This window comes from Rhinoraja longicauda, chromosome 28, assembly GCF_053455715.1.
Source record: "Rhinoraja longicauda isolate Sanriku21f chromosome 28, sRhiLon1.1, whole genome shotgun sequence".
NCBI lineage: Eukaryota > Metazoa > Chordata > Chondrichthyes > Rajiformes > Arhynchobatidae > Rhinoraja > Rhinoraja longicauda.
This window is the reverse complement of record NC_135980.1, coordinates 15,673,816-15,692,522: the sequence shown is the minus strand read 5'-3', so window position 1 is coordinate 15,692,522 and position 18,707 is coordinate 15,673,816. Positions and strand designations below refer to the sequence as shown.

Below are 18,707 nucleotides of genomic sequence, written 5' to 3'. Positions count from 1 at the left end.
AAAAAATGTCTGGGCTTCCGCCAGGAATGTTGTTTTAGATGCAACTCTGTCCCAAGCAGCAGTGGAATCTCTAAATCAGGTGACTCTGGGTTTGTATCCCACTCCAGTTACTCAGGCTTTCATGAAGTACAGAGGAAGTGGTATATTCTAACAAGTATTGTTAATCACAAAAGCAAGAGCTTCTCCTGCCTCCAAGGTGAATATAAAAGATCCCACATACCACTGAGAAAATCCCAATATGTTGGCCAATATGTTTCTGTGGTCAACATTGCCAAACGAGATGGAGATGTTTCCTTGGTTGAAGGCACAAAACATGCTTTAGAGCAACATCTGCAAGCTGTTTCTGCTGTCGAAATTCACTTTCAATAACTCCCTCAGATCCTTGTAGCAAGAGTCCGTATCAGACAAAATTGGACTGTAAGATACAAGAGTTGGGTCAACTTCCCAAAGCTCTGTTAAAGTGCGTCTTGAGGAGGATTTTAAAAAGGAGCAGAGTTAGAGAAGCTGGGATTTTGGGAGGCTTCACCACACATCAGGGCCCAGGGAGCTGAAGGCAACGCTGTAAATGGACAGGTGAAGGGGCGAGGCATTGAAGTGCTTGTGCCCTCTCCTGGCGCAGGCTGCTCTACACCGTCCTCGTGAACATTGCCACCACCACACAACCAGCAAACAGGCATCACCGGGGCACAGAGTCAAAGAGTGATACAGTGTGGAAACAGGCCCTTCGGCCCAACGTGCCCACACCGGCCACTTGTCCCAGATACACTCGTCCCACCTGCCTGCGTTTGGTCCATATCCCTCCAAACCTGTCCTATCCAAGTACCTGTCCAACTGTTTCTTAAATGTTGGGATAGTCCCAAGCCTCACCTACCTCCTCTGTCTGTGGAAACAAGTTCTTACTACCCCCTCTCAGTATAGGTGGCAAACCTTCACGCACAGATAGTGGAAGCAGGTCAGCCAGCAAGACTGCTCGACTTGTACCAAGTGCTCAGATGTACAGCACTTTGGTCAACGTGGTTGTTTTTAAATGTGCTATACAAATAAAATTGACTTGACTTGACTTGACTTGTAACAGCTAGCATCATTTGGTCACAAACCTTCGGCAGCCATGGCCTGAAGGCTTTTCCAACTGTAGCAGCGACTCAGCAGAAAAATAACATCTCAACAGCATTGAGCTAATTGGCTTCTCCGGAGAGCTGAGCTAATGAAGGAATGTTTTGCGCCCTGGTTTCTGCCTCATTACTCCATGCACATCAAGTGCACAAGAGAAAGTTTTTACATGCAGCATAACACGGCATGCAACAGCAAGGCAGAAATAACTCAGTCAGCCTCCAGAGATTACAGTGATTCAAAGTTGCTGTGTGTAATATTAACCAAGCACATACACAGGCTGAGGTTGGGTGTTGCAGAGTAAGGCAGTGGCAATCGATTCTGGTGTACGTTTATAGTATCTTGCTTTCACTGCACTGAAAATTCTTTCTATTTATAACTAATCAAACCATCCACGTGTTCCCAGAGGTTAATGGCAAGTAACTCCGACTACCCATTCCTGTCCATTCTGGACCCACTCTCACCCCCAGCTCAGTTCTAATGAGTAGCCAATGCCGACCAGTGGACGTCCACTCCCACCGAAGATAGACGCAAAATGCTGGAGTAACTCAGCGGGACAGGCGACATCTCTGGAGGAAAGGAATGGGTGACGTTTCTTGTCGTGACCCTTCGTCAGACTGAGTCAGGGGAGAGGGAGACAGAGATATGGAAGGGTAAGGTGTGGAAACGAGAGATCAAATGGGACAAAGCCCAATGAAAATCATCGTTAGCTGAAGGGAAGATGGCAACGAGGCATACAATCAGTAAAGTTTAACCACGAGGACAGTGAAACTAGTCGGAAAACTAGGATAGGGGAGGGATGGAGAACGAATGAAAGCAAGAGTTCCTTGAAGTGAGAGAAATCAATATTGCTTGAAGTTCCTCCCTCCCTTGCTCTGACCCCACAGTCGTTGATTACTCGGGATTACCACTGCAGGGTAGGATGGTGAATAGCAGACAATGAAGCAGCAATTGTGCAATCAAGTGACCAATTTAAAATCATAGTCCAAGTTATCGGCAAGGCAATGTGGAGACACGATCAGCTTTGCACACAAGGAATCATGTAGCATGGCAATAACCTCTTCTCCCTGCTTCCCTGGTGTTCTCCCATTGTCACTCTCCAGTGCTTCTTCCCTGCTGAATCAGTTTCCAAGTGTCAAGAGTGTTGAATTAATTGTCCCATGTACCGGGGCCAGAACAATTAAATTCTTATTTCCTGCAGCTTTGCAGGCACAGTAACGCCATAGCAACAACAAATAAATGTATGATAAATAAGAATACAATAAATGATCAGTTTTGTGAAATAACGAGACCCATGGATGAACAAAACATTCCAGTTCTCACAGCCCCAGTCACAAAATTTCAGGAAATACATTCCCCAAAAACTCATACTGAATAATTTGCAAAAGCTAAAAGACCACAGATAGTATCAGGCAGAGCTGGAAAGGGAAGGCAGGTGAGAAGACACACTGGCATCCTTCTTCAACAGAATGAATGTACCCTCATAATCCAAGCCAATTTTATTTCAGCCACAGTAAGAATGGTAGCAACCAATTTCTGTACAGCAAGCTTCTACAAGCAGTATCATGAAGATTGGAAAAGCTGTTTTTTTACTCACTACCCAAGTGAGTGGTGGAGACTGAGACTCCCACAATATTTACAAAGTATCCACAGGGGCCATGAATCACCAAGGAATAGAAGGTTATGGATATAGAGCTGGTGAATGGGAATGGCAGTTGTTGGAGCGGAGGGCATTCCCAGTCCAATGTTTCCTCCTGCTCTGCATTTTGCAACTCCAGTATTCCTTTTTCCGTATTCTTTTGTCTTCGTTCCCACTCTCTAACTCCTTCCTTTACTCACTGACGAGACATCCTTATTTGCAGCTTGTCTCCAAGGTCACCCCATTTTACCCTGTCCGAGATAGGGTCACCCCTTTCCTGTAAGTGAACCAGCTTCCTTCATCTCCTTCCCAGCTCTGACAAAGGGTATTTGGCCCGAAACATTAACTTGCTTCACTTCCCACAGATGCAATCTGACCTGCTGAGTTTTTCCAACATTCTCTGTTTTTCCACACAAAAGGATGCAGTGCTGGAGTAATTCAGCAGGTCAGGCTGCATCTCTGGAGAACGTGGATAGGTGACGTTTCAGTCTGAAGAAGGGTCTCGACCCGAAAGGTCATGTAACCATGTTCTCCAGAGACACTGCCTTACTTGCTGAGTTACTCCAGCACTTTGTATCCTTTTGTGCATTAACAGCATCTGTAGTTCCTCATTTCTACATTCTCTGTTTGTATTTTAGTATTGTTGGTTACTTGATGGATAGCATGGACATAGTGGGCCGAAGCACCCATTTCACGCTGAATGACTCAATGATTAAAAGCTTTATTTATCATGATTGAGGGATTAAACCTTAGCCAAGGTACGAGGAAGAGTTCCTTCACTCTTCTATGAAACAGAGCTTTGAGGCTTTGTACATTCACATAAAGGTACAGAGGGAACCTTTGGCTGAGTCTCACATGACCATGACCACATCAGACAGTGCAGCACTCTATCTGCACTGCGCTATGGAGATGATCCATACATGTGGCTCAAGGAAGGTGTGAATTTAGCTTCGGGCAAGTACTATAATCAGAACCACAGCCGACAGTGGAGAATCCCCAAATAAAGCACCGGCACGTGCTGGTGGTTAGTTCTCACAGACAGCAGCAGGTACAGGTGCAAATGGAGCGATCTGGACACTGGGATAAGCAAATCCAACACAAATCGAATGACCTCAGCCTGAGCGCAGTGCTAACAGATACACCTCAGTGGTATCAGTATGGTACCTGCTTGGAGAAGATGACTGGCCTTTTTGGAAGAAAAAAGACATACAGCAGGAGAAAAGAAATCAGGCAATTCCTGGCACCCTTCATGCTTTGAGCCACCCTGAAGTGTTTTACATCCAATGAGGCGCTCTTTGTTCTGTGCCAGGCTGTGGGAAAGCTGCAAGCAGTTCATGCACAGCGAGATGCCACAAGCAGCAGTAAGGCAAGTAACCAGCACCATTAAGCCAGCTCAGGAAAAGATGCTCGGCTGAGCACAGAGAACTCCCCTGCTCCGACCTGTGATCTAAATGATAGTGCTCATAAGGAGATTTCAAGATGTCGCACGAGGGAATGTAACACGCATCCTTTTACATGAAGAAAGCCAGAGAACGTACAAAATAAAGCAGCCAGCCAATGCTAAAAAACCCATGTGAGGTCCTTCAGAGCACCAAATGACAGAGGACTCCTTTATAAGCGATGGTGGAGCCACAACTAGACCATTAACATGTCGGCCTTGCAGTATTTCTCAACTAACAAACTGGACTCTATTAATTGTCACTTTACCTACAGACCCGAGTTATCCACTGCCTTCCCCAACAACAACCTCACCCTAAATGTGACCTTCATTCTCTCCCTCTCCATTCTTCCACATTCTGGTTTCCCTTCCTTCAACCGGCCCATCCCATCCCCAGCACATCATCCTTGCAGATGGTGTTCACAAAATTGTAATTAAACCACACATCGCCAACTCCTCCCTGCCACGCGTGCACAGCGACTGTGGGAAGGAAACAGGGGAACACGATTTAAAATGAGCCACAGACTATAAAATGGGCAGCAGTACTCAGATCATTCTCCTCCCCACACATTAACTTGGATTGAGTTCAGTGCCAATAGTGTTGGAGAGAGCCCACAATTACCAACAATGATAACAATCAATGCAAAAGCCCACTCTGTCAATCTTCAAAGCTGGTGAAGCAGCTTTTGGCAATTCAAAGCAATTTTCTGTATCAACTCATTGGCAGTTGGGTGGAGTCCAAATGGAGTGATCTCAGTCGCAAGCAGAGGCCGAGCAGACCCAGCCACCTGCCAGCGATACACAACTCTCTCTCAGTGGTCATTCTAGCCACATCATTCATTTACATTGAAAAAAAATATTAACCCCGATACCAACCCCTGGGGAATTCTGCTCTATCCAGTACAAACAGCAACCTTTTACCACCATTTCTATTTCCTGTAACGTAGCCATCATTCTAACCTTAACTAACTTACTTATTATGGCACAGAATGTTCTGAAAGCTTTTTATTCTATGGCCTTCCATCTTATCAAAGGTCTGCTGGAAATCTATAGCAACCTGATAAACCGAATTATCCTTATCAGTCCTCTCCATTACTTCAATAAGTCTAATCAACTTAGCTATCAACAGTTTATTTGTGATTAATTTTAATTTCTAGGAGACTCAATTCATTACCCGTAACAAGATCAGACCTATCCCATTACATAAATACTCAGGCTTCAAACTACAATCACTGACTTGGATCCATTATCATTCTATATAAACTATATCTGTCACCCAGTAATCTTGTATTCTTTTCTGTTCATTCACACACCAGAATGCATCGACCTCTGTACTACCCACTCCCCTGACTTCAGTCTGAAGAAGGGTCTCGACCCGAAAGGTCACCCATTCCTTCTCTCCAGAGATGCTGCCTGTCCCGCTGAGTTACTCCAGCATTTTGTGTCTATCTACCTTAGTCAATAGTTTATTGCGCTTTGGGGGACTTTGCTGTGGACATATTGATTGACCCATTTCCTACAGTGCAGAAGTGACACCATACCACAAGTACTTCATTGCCTGCAGAGTGCTTAGGGACACCCAATAGTCATGAAATGTTTAGTATTATTGCGTTCTTTTTGTTGGCTTGGATCCCAGTGTCTTTTGCTTTCCCCCCCCATTTGTTTTGGCTTTTATTTGAGAATATTTCCTTGGTGCAAGCTTCAAATGGATGTGCCAATGTGCTTTGGTGGCCATTTCTTAACGGCCTCACTCTTCGAGGTTAGCGAAGTGGCAATTTCTTTCAGTCCCTGCACAAAACTCTCTCCTCCACAACACACTGGAGAATCTCACTGACTCACAATCAAAGAATGTCACACATGACAATAAAGTATTCATTCATTCACTCAATCCGAGGCAGCAGGATGATGGAGACTGGATTTAGGAGGAGCAACCTCTCTATCCTCAAGGTCACCTGAAGAACTATGAAGAAGTACATTCACTCCATCCTCTCATAAACCATGATATTTCAGCCCTGTTTTAGGCTGTAATCTGGTGTTACAAGTATATTGCCTAACCTAAACCTACTTGGAGACTGATAGAGAAACCAGCTCTCCAGAGGGATAACATGGCAGCAAATGAACACTTGGGTTGACTGAGATTCTTTTAAAAGGAGATCAAAAGAAACATATTTTATATCTCTTGTCAGTATACCCAGAGCAACTTGCAATCAATTAATACTTTCTGAAGTATGATGATAGCTGTATTGTAGGAGATGTATCTGGAATTTTGCAACAAACTCCCCCAAAAGCAACGTGATTTTGGCCACAGCATCACAGGCACATCGACTTAAACCATACTCCAAAACATAAATTATACAAAAAACAAGGGAAGTTCTGCAAGGCCGCGAAAAGGACTGTGCATAAATTAAAGACATGAGAGCAAAATACATTTATAAAACAAGTCTATGGTGGTGCATGACGTGGTCAGTAGTATTCTGCTGCTGAGGTTGGGTCATGGTTGACCAGGTTGGTTCAAGAACCTGATTCGTGTAGGAAAGTAGTTGTTCACACTGCAGGCAAGCTCTCTCATCAAATAAAACCAGCTATCTTCCATGGAGTTTGCTATTCAGCAAACAGCCAGCGTCTTGAGCCAGCTTGCGTGCAAAATGAATACCGCTCCATTCTATTTTGGCTTTAATCACACCACATGGCACCACATCGAGCCAGCGGGAGTCCATTTTGCATACATTTGCCAGTTTAGTGGCAGCTCTGTGCTGTGGATCTATGCCCCAGAGACCAGAACTGCCAAACATCATTTTGTACGGCAAAGAACACAAACGTATCAATTGTCTCGGTGAGATTTGATCCCGGATTTTAGAAGACAAGAAACCAGTCCTCGCTCCTTTACGTCTAGTTGGAGTTTAACCCATGGCAGACTGCAGACAATGGGGAACTAAGACGCATGCCCAAGAATGAGAAGTGTACGGAGAATTTTCACGGAATCACAGGTCCCGCAACCTGACTTCCTCAACCTTGAAAACACTGCAATTTTGGTACTGTTGAGGTCTGGATAAACAAAAGGATATTCTTACAAATTGCTCTCCTAATGCTCAAATGATATTCCTGCAGCCCCTTTTAACAACTGTAGGACACAAGGGCCGCAGTGCAATGGAACAGGCTTGAAAAGCAGTGTCAGAATCACAGCTGCCCAAAGGTCCCACCAAAAATACTCTGCCCAAATCACATGTTTTGCCTGAAGTTGGGAGAGGATTAAATATTTCTGAAGAATGCCGTGTCACAAATACCTGCTAGTGGGATCAGACAGAGTCGCACTGCACAGCTCATCCATAAGTTATCACAGCCAATAATGCAGCACTTTTGATCTACACTCTCTGCTCAGGACCCAAGAATGAAGGTTGAATCCACAGTGAAGTGACCCACAGGCAAGTGTGCTAACACTAAGCAACAGGATGAGAGAGATTTGTCTGCAGTCCTGCTTCCTCTGCTGCAGGAAGGATGTTGTTAAGTTGGAAAGGGTTCAGAAAAAATCCATAAGGAGTATTTGTTTAGTTTTAGTTTATTGTCATGTGCACTGAAATACAGTGAAAAGCTTTTTGTTGCATGCTCATCAGTCAGCAGAAAGACTATACATGATTCCAATCAAGCTATCCACAGTGTGCTGCTGTTGGAGTAGAGGTTTAAAAGAGTGTAGCGATTACAATGAGCGATTGGGGATCCACTTCCGGGACCAGTACCCAGAGAGTCTCCTGGCTTGGGCACCATCTTGGCTGTTAACAGGACTTGAGTTAGAAGAGGCTGAATAGGCTGGGACTCTTTACCCTGGAGCTCAGTGCTGATGAGACCTTATAGACTTATACAAAATCAAGTGAGGAATAGATAAATGGTCACTGACATTTCCCTAGGGTAGAGGAGTCCAAAACAATAGGGCATAGGTTTCTGGTGAAGGGGGGTGGGTGTGGGGGGGGGGGGGGGGGGGGGGGGGGAGAGATTTAAAAGAGACTCAAGGGATATTTTCTTCATGCAGAGGGTGATGTGTATATGGAACTAGCTGCCAGAAGAAGCTGTAAAGGCAGGTACAATGGTGACATTTAAAAGACATTTAGATAAGTGTGTGGATAGGAAAGGTTTAAAGGAATATGGGTCAAATGCAGGCGAATGGAACGCCCACTTATAAAACCTGGTTGGCTTGGACAAGTTGGGCTGAAGAGCCTGTTTCCATGCTGTATGATGAGATAACACAGACCAAAACCACCAGACTCAACCACAATCATAATGATCACGGTACATTCATTACCTTTACCTTAAGGGGATACAGACTGACCAAGCCACATGCAGCTGACACTCCAGGCAATGTGCAATTCACATTGCTTCGGATTCTCAGGAAATAAAAGGATTTACATTTCATGGTCAGGGTCATGTTTCTGTGACCTAGGAAGCTGAGTACAAGTAGAAAGATCTCCAAATCACAATGAAAGATTGAAGATGAAAATCTAGAAATGTAGACACAAGGAACAGTAAATCTTGCATAGAACATAGCACGCTGGAGTAACTCAGTGATTCATCAGGCAGCATTTCTGGAGGACATGGATAGTCAACGTTTCATAGTGACCATTCAGTGTGACCATTCTACAGACCTAGTCTGAAGATGTAGAATAATATGGCACATTTCCTATCCATTGGATGCCCCAAATATTTCACTGCAACATAGTAAAATATAAAGCATGCAAGCACATACAACACTGCAATGAATTCACCCATCCTCTTCCCCTTTATGGCAGGTGTACAGACACACTTTTGGCAATCCAAGTCAGCTTATTTTATCCAGCTGTGTCTACCTCAAACATGATGTTCTAGAGGGCCAGTATGATAGCAAACTCATCTTTGTACTGGAGTGTCTTGGGTTCAAGTCTCACTCCAGGCAATTGAGCAGATTATCCCAGGCCGCTGTGCTAACGTAACGATATGGGCAGCACAGCAAGCGTCCACAAACAGCAACGAGGTAACAGCTGAACTGCATGACCTTCTCTTTCTATTATGTTGACCGAGGGGTGAACAACTGGGATCCCCTCCCCCCCACTTATATTTTAATTATAACACAACAACCATAAAGCAAATGGGATTTCAGTTATTCATCTCAAATGATGGTACCTCTGATGCTGCTGCCCTGTAATGGAATGTCAGCCTTCAGTTGTGCTCAGCTTCCTGGGGTGGCAGTCAGTCCTGAACCAGAATGCCCTTTGTAGTGGGCACCGTTCTTCAGACTGTAGCAGATTGCCATCATCTGATCAAGTGAATCACAGAGAAGGTGTCAGGAGACTATATGAAGGGGGCAGAGCTGAGGACACTTGTGCAGCATACAGAAACCAGAACAAGAGAGAAAGCGTATAACCAACCATTGATTGTGGTATGGTCACAACTAAAGAGAATCCAACAGAGATACAATGAATGGCAGGTGCTGGAATCTTGAGCAAATCACAAAGTACTGGAGGAACCCAGCAGGTCTGACAGCACTGTATCTCCCATGGACAGGTTGGTTGAAATTTATGGGTTTAACTGCTATAAACTGAAGACTGCCATTAACTCCCTAAACTGAAGTTTTCCAACCAAGAAAACTTATTCTTTTTTTCCCCTGACAAACACCATGTTGACAATAAGTGTCAACCGTGGAGAATTTACACGTTCCTTCATTTTGTTTGAAGAATCTACAGCTGGCATTCAAACACTCACACTCTGGTTTGTTTACGTGACGTGCTGGGCAGTGCAGGGAGGGTGAGAAAGACAAGGGCCAGCTGTCGTGCAGAAGTGGGGCCAGAAACAAAAGGTGATGCTGTTCCATCAGAAAATAAAAAGCAATAATCCAGATACAATCTGAACTCGGGTGCGATTGCTATCATTGCTGCTTCAGTCCAGGTGCACTTTATTAAAAGCCAAAAGTTGAGGCATTTCTCGACTGAAGTTATTTTTATAACAGAAAATGTCAGATATTGTCATATAACAACAACAACAAAAAAGAACAGTCAACTGAAGCAAAGATTAAAAAGTAAAAAGAAAAGCCACAAAATACGCAAACACTTGCAGGTAGACACAAAATGCTAGAGTAACTCAACGGATCAAGCAGCACCTTTCTGCACAACACTTGCAGGCACTGATTTGGCAACACACTCACGGTTGTCACTTGTAAGCGACTGAAGGAGATGCCTCGGAAATGCAAGCGTTGCTTTTTTCCCCTCGGCATCAGAGGCGAGGAGACGCTCGGTATCCCAAGGGCGCTTGGCCCTTAGACCACAGACCCCCAAGCAATTAACACAGGGGACGCAATGGTCCCTCCGAATCACATTGGCAGCAGACATATCTAATCAAGTTCAACAAGACACGAATCAGGAACGGCGGCAGACAGGGATTGTTGGGATTCGTGCAAGTGAGCCCGTTGCTTAAAACCCTCCCTATTATAATGTCAGCAGAATCTCACTTCTGCCTTGCGTTAATTATCCGTAAACAAAGAATGGAGAAGGCTTCTCTTTATAACACAACGGTCTCAATACAAAGAAACTTCATTGCGCCTCCCCGTCTCCCTCCTGCCCTGTGTGAGTGGACATGTCCCGAGATTGGTTTTGCAAGGAGCCGCTTACCTTTTGTTGTGCGAGGAGGCGCAGAGCAGAGGCTGGGAGGGTCGCCTTTCTGCAGTGTGCCTCTTCCCCTCTGCTCTGCAGACAGATGTTGGGAAGAAAATCCAGCAGGGGGGAAAAAAAAGGGGGTGTGCTCAGTCCAGAGGCTGCCTGGTGACTGGGGCGGAGCTGCTGCTGGGAACCCAACAAGGCATTTCCAAAACCGACCCACCTGGTTGCTGGGGGCGAGGGCTCGCCGGCTTAACACCAATGCCCCTCGCTCGCCCTGCTCACTGAACCAGAGGGTGGCTCGCCGGCCGAGTTAGCGCCGGGAAATCTCGCCGTGCAGCCGAACAAAGGGAAGGGGGAAGACGGCAGCAACAGCTTCCATCACATCCAGCGGGTGGTGGTGAGGGAGAACACTGTCAGCACACGGGAGACACCTGCATGTACCCTCAGCTCCAGCCCACAGCCCCGCGTCTCAGCACCGGCCCTCGGGGACTGGCAGTCTCTGCACATTGTGGCTCACTCCACGTCGAGCCATGCAGAGATGAGCTCACTTTAACCGTTTCGCTGCCGCAGGGGGGGTTGAGGCCGTCCCCCCCCCATTATCCAAACACTTCCTGCCACAATCTTTACATTAAATATATACACAATTTGCATACATAGATGCCCGATTCTATGTAACTGTTGTCGTGTGTGCTTCAGGTGTTATGTATTTACCTGTAAACATAGAAACATAGAAAATAGGTTCAGGAGTAGGCCATTCGGCCCTTCGAGCCAGCACCGCTATTCAATATGATCATGGCTGATCATCCAGAATCAGTACCCCGTTCCTGCTTTCTCCCCATATCCCTTGATTCCGTTAGCTTTAAGAGCTGTATCTAACAAAATACTGAACACTTACCACATAAATACATAATACATATGCATAACACATAACATAACGCTCATATATTTGTGTGTGTGTGGGTGAATACAACAAGCGTAAGTGTAGAAGGGTGCATTTTGCAGCACCAGCATAATTGCAGAACAGAATACCCTTACAGCGATGCTACATGGATGTGCAGTTACCGTTGTAATGTAGGTGATGGCATCATGTTTGCGGACATACATACCCATGCACACTGGATCTCAAACACACTTACACTCGCTGATACACTCGCCTACTGACACGCATTCACACCCACATGCACTCACACAGCTACACACACACATCATTTATTGACAAGTACATTTACATGTCCAGACACAATGTCAAAATAAAAAAAATCTCTGAAATTACTTTGTCCCCCTGTGCTCATTGTTGGTGGAGTCCAGATGTGGATTTTCCGTTTCTGCTGCAATGGGCAAAATGTGCCCACTTCGGCTCGGCAGCGCGTTAGTTTTGTGTAGGAAGGAACTACACCCAAGATAGACAAAGTATTAGAGCAACTCAGCGGGTCGGGCAGCATCTCTGGAGAAAAGGAATAGGTCGAGATCCCTCATCAGATTGAGCGTCAGGGGGGAAATTAGAGATGTGAAAATCTACAGAACGCTTTCAAAAGGCACAGATTTGCTCTGATTTGTTCTGTACATTTTCATACCTCTAGTTTTCCCCCCTCTCCCCAGTCTGAGGAAGGGCCTCGACCCGAAACGTCACATATTCTCTTTCCCCGGAGATGCTGCCTGACCCGCTGAGTTACTCCAGCATTTTGTGCCTTCCTACTACGTTAGTTTTGTTGAGGTGAAGTCACATTCAATTTCTACAGGCAAGCTGATTAATATACACGCCTGAACGTAAAATCTCTCCCGAATCAGCGTCATCAAATAGCAGAATCGATAGTAATCGATTGTTGACTGGAGCACCACATTCCCAGGTCTCACAATGGGATTGTTGGAGAATGAACTCGTCCTCACCTGATAGATTCAAGACCTCAGCTCCCGGCTATTCTTTAATTAGCTTGGCTTGTTTGATTTGCTTTGTGTGCCGTCAGCTGACTAAAGCCACGCAGGTGTATCCGGCTCTCTGTCTCCCTACAGAATCTCGGCTCGTTTAAAATTGAAGTTCGGGTAATTGGTGGTGGTACTGCTGCTGCAGAACTCAGCAGGGTCAGCGCCAGGAGCGGCAGGTGATTAATGTGGGACTCCAATGAGCTTCTGGGCGCGGAGTGTTGAACGTCATTGGAATCGGGGCAATGATGGGAATTCCCATTCTTCCTGAGAACTGTGCCAGGCCTCGATAGAACGGGTTACTTTAGATGGATGGACCCTTCGGCGAGCGTTAAGGAATGTGGCGGCCTCGGAATGAGTGTTTATAATCCCAACCACCACACCTGTAATGCTACAACATTTACACTGACGATAGATACGTCTCCCTGATTAAATTTTATCTTTGCTTCGTTGTCAGCTTCCCCGAGCTAACAATGAACTATTCGACATTTTCCTTGAACAGCGTCTCCTTTGATGTCTCGTTTTCACACCTCACCCTTCCATGTGTCTGTGTCTCCCTCTCCCCTGACTCTCAGTCTGCAGAAGGGTCTTGACCCAAAAGATCGCCCATTCCTTCTCTCCAGAGATGCTGCCTGTCCCTTTACGCCAGTATTTTGTGTCTATCTTCAGTGTAAACCAGCATCTGCAGTTCCTTCCAAAACATTTAGACTGTTTGGTTTCGACTTGCCCTGATGCCATCTCAGTGTGAAGAAGTGTGTAGGAAGGAACTGCAGATGTTGGTTTAAACTGAAGATAGACACAAAGAGCTGGAGTAACTCAGCGGGACAGGCAGCATCTCTGGAGAGAAGGAATGGGTGACGTTTTGGGTTAAGACCCATCTTCAGACTGGTTAGGGATAAGGGAAACCAGAGATAAAGACAATGATGTAGAGAGATAAAGACCAATGAATAAAAGATATGCAAAATAGTGACAATAACAGGCTATTGTCAGCTGTTTGTTGGGTGTAAACGAGAAGGTAGTGTGACTTGGTAGGGGGAGGGATAGAGAGAGAGAGGGAATGTGAGAAATCAGTTATCATATCACTGGGCTGTAAGCTGCCCAAGCGAAATATGAAATGCTGTTCCTCCAATTTGCATTTAGCCTCACCCTGACAATGGAGATCTAGGACAGAAACACTTTAATTCTCCTTCCCATTCCCACACAGATCTTTCTGTCCTAGGTCTCCTCTTCTCTCCAGAGATGCTGCCTGTCTCACTTAGTTACTCCAGCTTTTTGTGTCTATCCTCAGCCTGCAGAAGGGTCCCAGCCCAAAACGTCATCTGTACATTTACCCCCACGGATGCTGTCTGACCCACCGAGTCCCCCTAGCAGTTTTTTCCCCCCTCAGGATTCCAGCATCTGCAGCCTCTCGTGTCTCCTTGCACAACTATCTGGCTGGAAATCATACGTCAACTTTACTCCATGATCAATACCACGACCAATATTAACCCATCTGTTACTTTTCTTTCTCTTGGGGTTAATCTTGTTGTGTGCAAGACTAGACTTCCACAGTATTATCAACTCCTCTATCTGGGGCTGTCATTGCTGGCTTTATTCAAGCGGATCTCAACAGTATCACAGATAAAGAACAGGTCATTCAAGTTATGAATTCATTGCCATATGCACTAGTATAGTGAGGTAGAGCGACAAGGAAAAAATCCTGCTTGTTGCAGCAGCATCAGCCCATCACACTTCTCTGATTTCTATGACTGAAACATTCCATTAATCCTACTCCTTTACTTTTTCTCGAAATCCTCCAAATGTCCCCCTTCAGGTGTATATCCCATCCAGTTTGGAAGATTGCTATTGAATCTGCTTCCAATTTTAAGACTGAAAAACCCGACTGATTAAAACCAAGCTCATCACTTCACTGTTAAAATGCAATAATTCTTCCATTGATATTGGCCATTGTAATTTGTGCCAATACACTGTGCAAAACATTGTTTTGCATACTATCCAGGCAGATTGTACTAAACTTGACGACAGGTAGTTCAACAGTGAAAATAGAGCGCAGGAGATAGTGTGATTGCTGCAGAGAAAGTGCAGATAAGGAAAATGTGCAAGGGCCACAAAGAGGTAGAATGGAAGATACAGAATACATAGGAAAGGTCTGTGCAAGATGGGAAAAAAGATCTTGTTATGGGATATGGACCAAACATAGCCAGTTGGGACTAGTGCAGATGGGGCATGTTGGTCGGCATGGGCAAGTTGGGCCGAAGCAACTTTTTCCACACTATCACTCTTGTTAAGGTTGCATTTGCATCCAATGAGTTTGTTAAATGAGTTTGGGTTCATTCAAATTATTTGCTAAGTCAATTCATGAAGTATAAGCTTTCATCTAAACTGTAGGATGAATATGAAAGAATTGTAGCTGAACTGGAGACAAGTTGAAACAAAATATCAAAAAATAATGATTACCAAGTAGTCACCAAGCCTGCTGAGACAGTCCAACAACATTTATGTTACCTGGATTCTTGCTTTCACTGACATGCCCTGTCCTCTCTACTCCCTCCTCTCTCAGCAACTGGAAACATGCTTGTTTTCTCCAGGTTATGATGAAAGATCACTAATCTGCAGCATTCTCAATCTCAAATGTTAACTCTGTTTCTATCCCCACAGATGCTGCCTGGCCTGCTGAGTTTCCATCATTTTCTTTTTTAGCAATAAATAATATTTTCTTTTATTAATTGGGGTAATTTGTTTAATTGGGGTAATTTGTTTAAGTCAGTAAGGATATTCACTTGTTCAGAGGAAAGTGAATGAATGAATGAATAAGTTTATTGGCCAAATATGCATATACAAGGAATGTGCCTTGGTGCTCCACTCACAAATGACAACACAAACATACAGTTAACAATTAAGAATAAAGCATAAACACATCAAAACAATAAGGATACACCATTACGGTCTAAACATGTGGGTGAAAATAAACCAGAGCAAAAAAGAGACTACAGACTTTGGTTATTGAGTAGAACTATCACTCGTGGAAAAAAACTGTTTTTATGTCTGGCTGTGGCTGCTTTGACTGTCCAGAGTCACCTTCCAGAGGGAAGTGCTTCGAAGTGTTTGTGGCCAGGGTGAGAGGGGTCAGAGATGATCTTGCCTGCTCGCTTCCTGGCCCTTGCAGTGTACAGTTCGTCAGTGGGGGGAAGGTTGCAGCCAACAACCTTCTCAGCTGAGCGAACGATCCGTTGCAGCCTCCGGATGTCGTGCTTGGTGGCTGAGCCAAACCAGACCATGATGGAGAAAGTGAGAACGGACTCAATGATAGCAGTATAGGATTGGACCATCATTGCCTGTGGCAGATTGTGTTTCTTCAGTTGCCACAGGAAGTACATCCTTTGTTGGGCCTTTTTGACTGTGGAGTCGATGGTGGCCCCCCATTTAAGGTCCCTGGAGATGATGGTTCAAAGGAACTTAAATGACTCCACAGATGTAACTATGGTGTTGTTGATGGTGAGTGGGGGGAGGGGTGGGGGATCTCTTCGAAAGTCTACAATTAGTTCCACTGTCTTGAGAGCATTGAGCTCCAGGTTGTTGCGATGGCACCAGGACGTTCAGCTGCGTCACTTTCCATCTGTAGGCAGATTCCTCCCCATCCTGGATCAGTCCAATCAGGTTAGTGTCATCCGCAAACTTGGGGAGCTTGACAGAGGAGTCTGTGGATGTGCAGTCGTTGGTAAAGGACTGGTAAAGAGAGAGTAAAGGAGAGGGGAGAGTACGCAGCCTTGCGGTGCTCCTATGCTGAGGGTGTGCGGGTCCGAGATGTGCTTTCCCAGCCTCACATGCTGCTTCCTGTCCATCAGGAAGTTGATGATCCACTGACAGAGGGGTTCAGGCACAGTCAGCTGGGAGAGTTTGTAGTGTAGTAGCTCTGGCACAATGGTGTTAAAAGCAGAGCTAAAGTCCACAAACAGAATCCTGGCATAGGTCCCCTTGTGGTCTAGGTGCTGGAGGATGAAGTGCAGGCCTAGATTGACTGCGTTGTCCACCGATCTTTTGGCCCTATATGCAAACTGCAGGAGGTCCAGCAGTGATATTTTTCAGCTGGGCCAGCACAAGTCTTTCAAAGGTCTTCATGACTACAGAGGTAAGTGCGACAGGCCTGTAGTCATTAAGACCAGTGATCCTTGTCTTTTTGGGTAAAGTAATCAATAAAAACAATTTTTATTAACGCATTTAACCCACGTCAATAAGCTATTTGCTTATCGAAATTAAAATAACTGTTTTCCCTTAATAACGATTCTTTGTTCAATGCGTATCCTTTAGTATGCATAGTTCATTGATTTTGAACTTTAGCCTTTACAGATACAGTGGGGAAACAGGCCCTTCGGCCCACCAAATCTCGGACGACCAGCGATCACCCTTTACATTGGCACTATCCCACACGCTGGGGATAATTTTACAATTTACCGAAGCCAATTAACCTACAAACCTGTACGTCTTTGGAGTGTAGGAGGAAACCGGAGCTCTTAGAGAAAACCCACGAGATCATAAGGTCATATGTGATAGGAGCAGAATTAGGCCATTCGGCCCATCAAGGCTACTCCGCCATTCAATCATGGCTGATCTATCTCTCTCTCCTAACCCCATTCTCCTGCCTTCTCCCCATAACCCCTGACAACCATACTAATCAAGAATTTATCTATCTCTGCCTTAAAAATATCCATTGATTCGGTCTCCACAGCATTCTGTGACAACGAATTCCACAGATTCACCACCCTCTGACGAAAGAAATTCCACCTCATCCTAAAGGATTGTCCTTTAATTCTGAGGATATGACCTCTAGTCCTAGACTCAGGGAGACCGTAAAAACTCCATACAGACAGCACCCGTAGTCAGGATCGATCCTGGGTCTCTGTCGCTGTGAGGGCAGCAACTCTACTGCCACCCTCTGTGATTGATTTGGTTTGTGGAGTTTGCTGTTGAAACAGGTGGGTGTAGATTTGGGATTAAACAGGCAGACAACAAACCCTAGGACTGGCTAAGAGGGAGGTTAGATGACTCTGGGAGTGACTGGGATGGAGGCAGGGCTCTGGAGGTGAGAACTAGTTGGATATTCTGGCAAATTACAGTAGATTTGATGCTGAGAATCGTAATTCCCACAAATGGCAATCCCGATAGATTTAATGATAAATCATGACCGAGGTATAATATGCATTGATTTAGAAAAACAAATTTGTCCCCTTTAAATGATACAGTTAAAATCTTACTCTTGTTTTTTGGATCTAACTGAGTTCAAATTGACTGCATAGTTCCCTGCAGTGATTATAATTCAAAAGTATTTCATTAGCTGCGAAGCACTTTTGTAATCATGAGGTTAAAATCGGCTTCGTTGGTGAAAGAATGAAGAAAAGGGATGTAAAAATGAATGAAAGGGAACTGTAGTTAGACAGGACCATCAGGGTTTATTTTAATCCTTAAATGAAACAGTGTTTTGTTGCCATTTAACTGTTAGACTGCTGTTTGAAGATGGTTCTCACAGTCGTGACTGCTGTACTCTTGCAGATGTGCAGACCAACAGAATATCAATGTGCTCATTCAGCATGAAATTCTGCAGCAATTTTGTGCGCGTATGAATTTCAAGTTGGAATTTATAGTCCATTAATCCAGCCGGCCTCAGGCTATCGAAATGTGAGGTGAGTAACAGCATTTTGAACGTTGCAAGGTCTAGTGCTGTGGTCTTTCATCCTGCAGACATCGCCAGCGCCCTGCTTTGTCCCCAGCTGTTCCTGGAATATCTTTCAGCACGACAGAGAGCAAGCTGTTTAGGGATGGCTGACTTGCGTTTATTCTCTGGGAAGGATGACAGGCAATCAGGGTGGTGCCAGGAGATTGGGGGGTGGGGGGGTGTTAAATCCAACCTACACTGGGGAGAGGAGGGGGAATTGGGGTGGTTTGAGGGAGGGGAGGGGAGGCAAGCTGAGAGACAGCTGATCGAGGA

The 18,707-nt window shown here is 45.1% G+C and overlaps 1 protein-coding gene across 2 annotated transcripts in view; it reads right to left on the bottom strand.

The window, feature by feature from the left end:
- LOC144607071 (phospholipid phosphatase-related protein type 3-like) overlaps positions 1–12,898 on the bottom strand; it is a 62,307-nt gene extending 49,409 nt beyond the window's left edge. Inside the window, exon 1 of one of the 2 annotated variants that reach the window (XM_078423646.1) lies at positions 12,692–12,898. The gene's annotated coding sequence lies outside the window, so the exon portion shown is untranslated. Of the gene's footprint in view, positions 1–10,816; positions 11,318–12,691 lie in introns of those variants that run through there. The other variant, XM_078423645.1, reaches the window with a different exon arrangement.
- Positions 12,899–18,707: the final 5,809 nt, after the last annotated feature.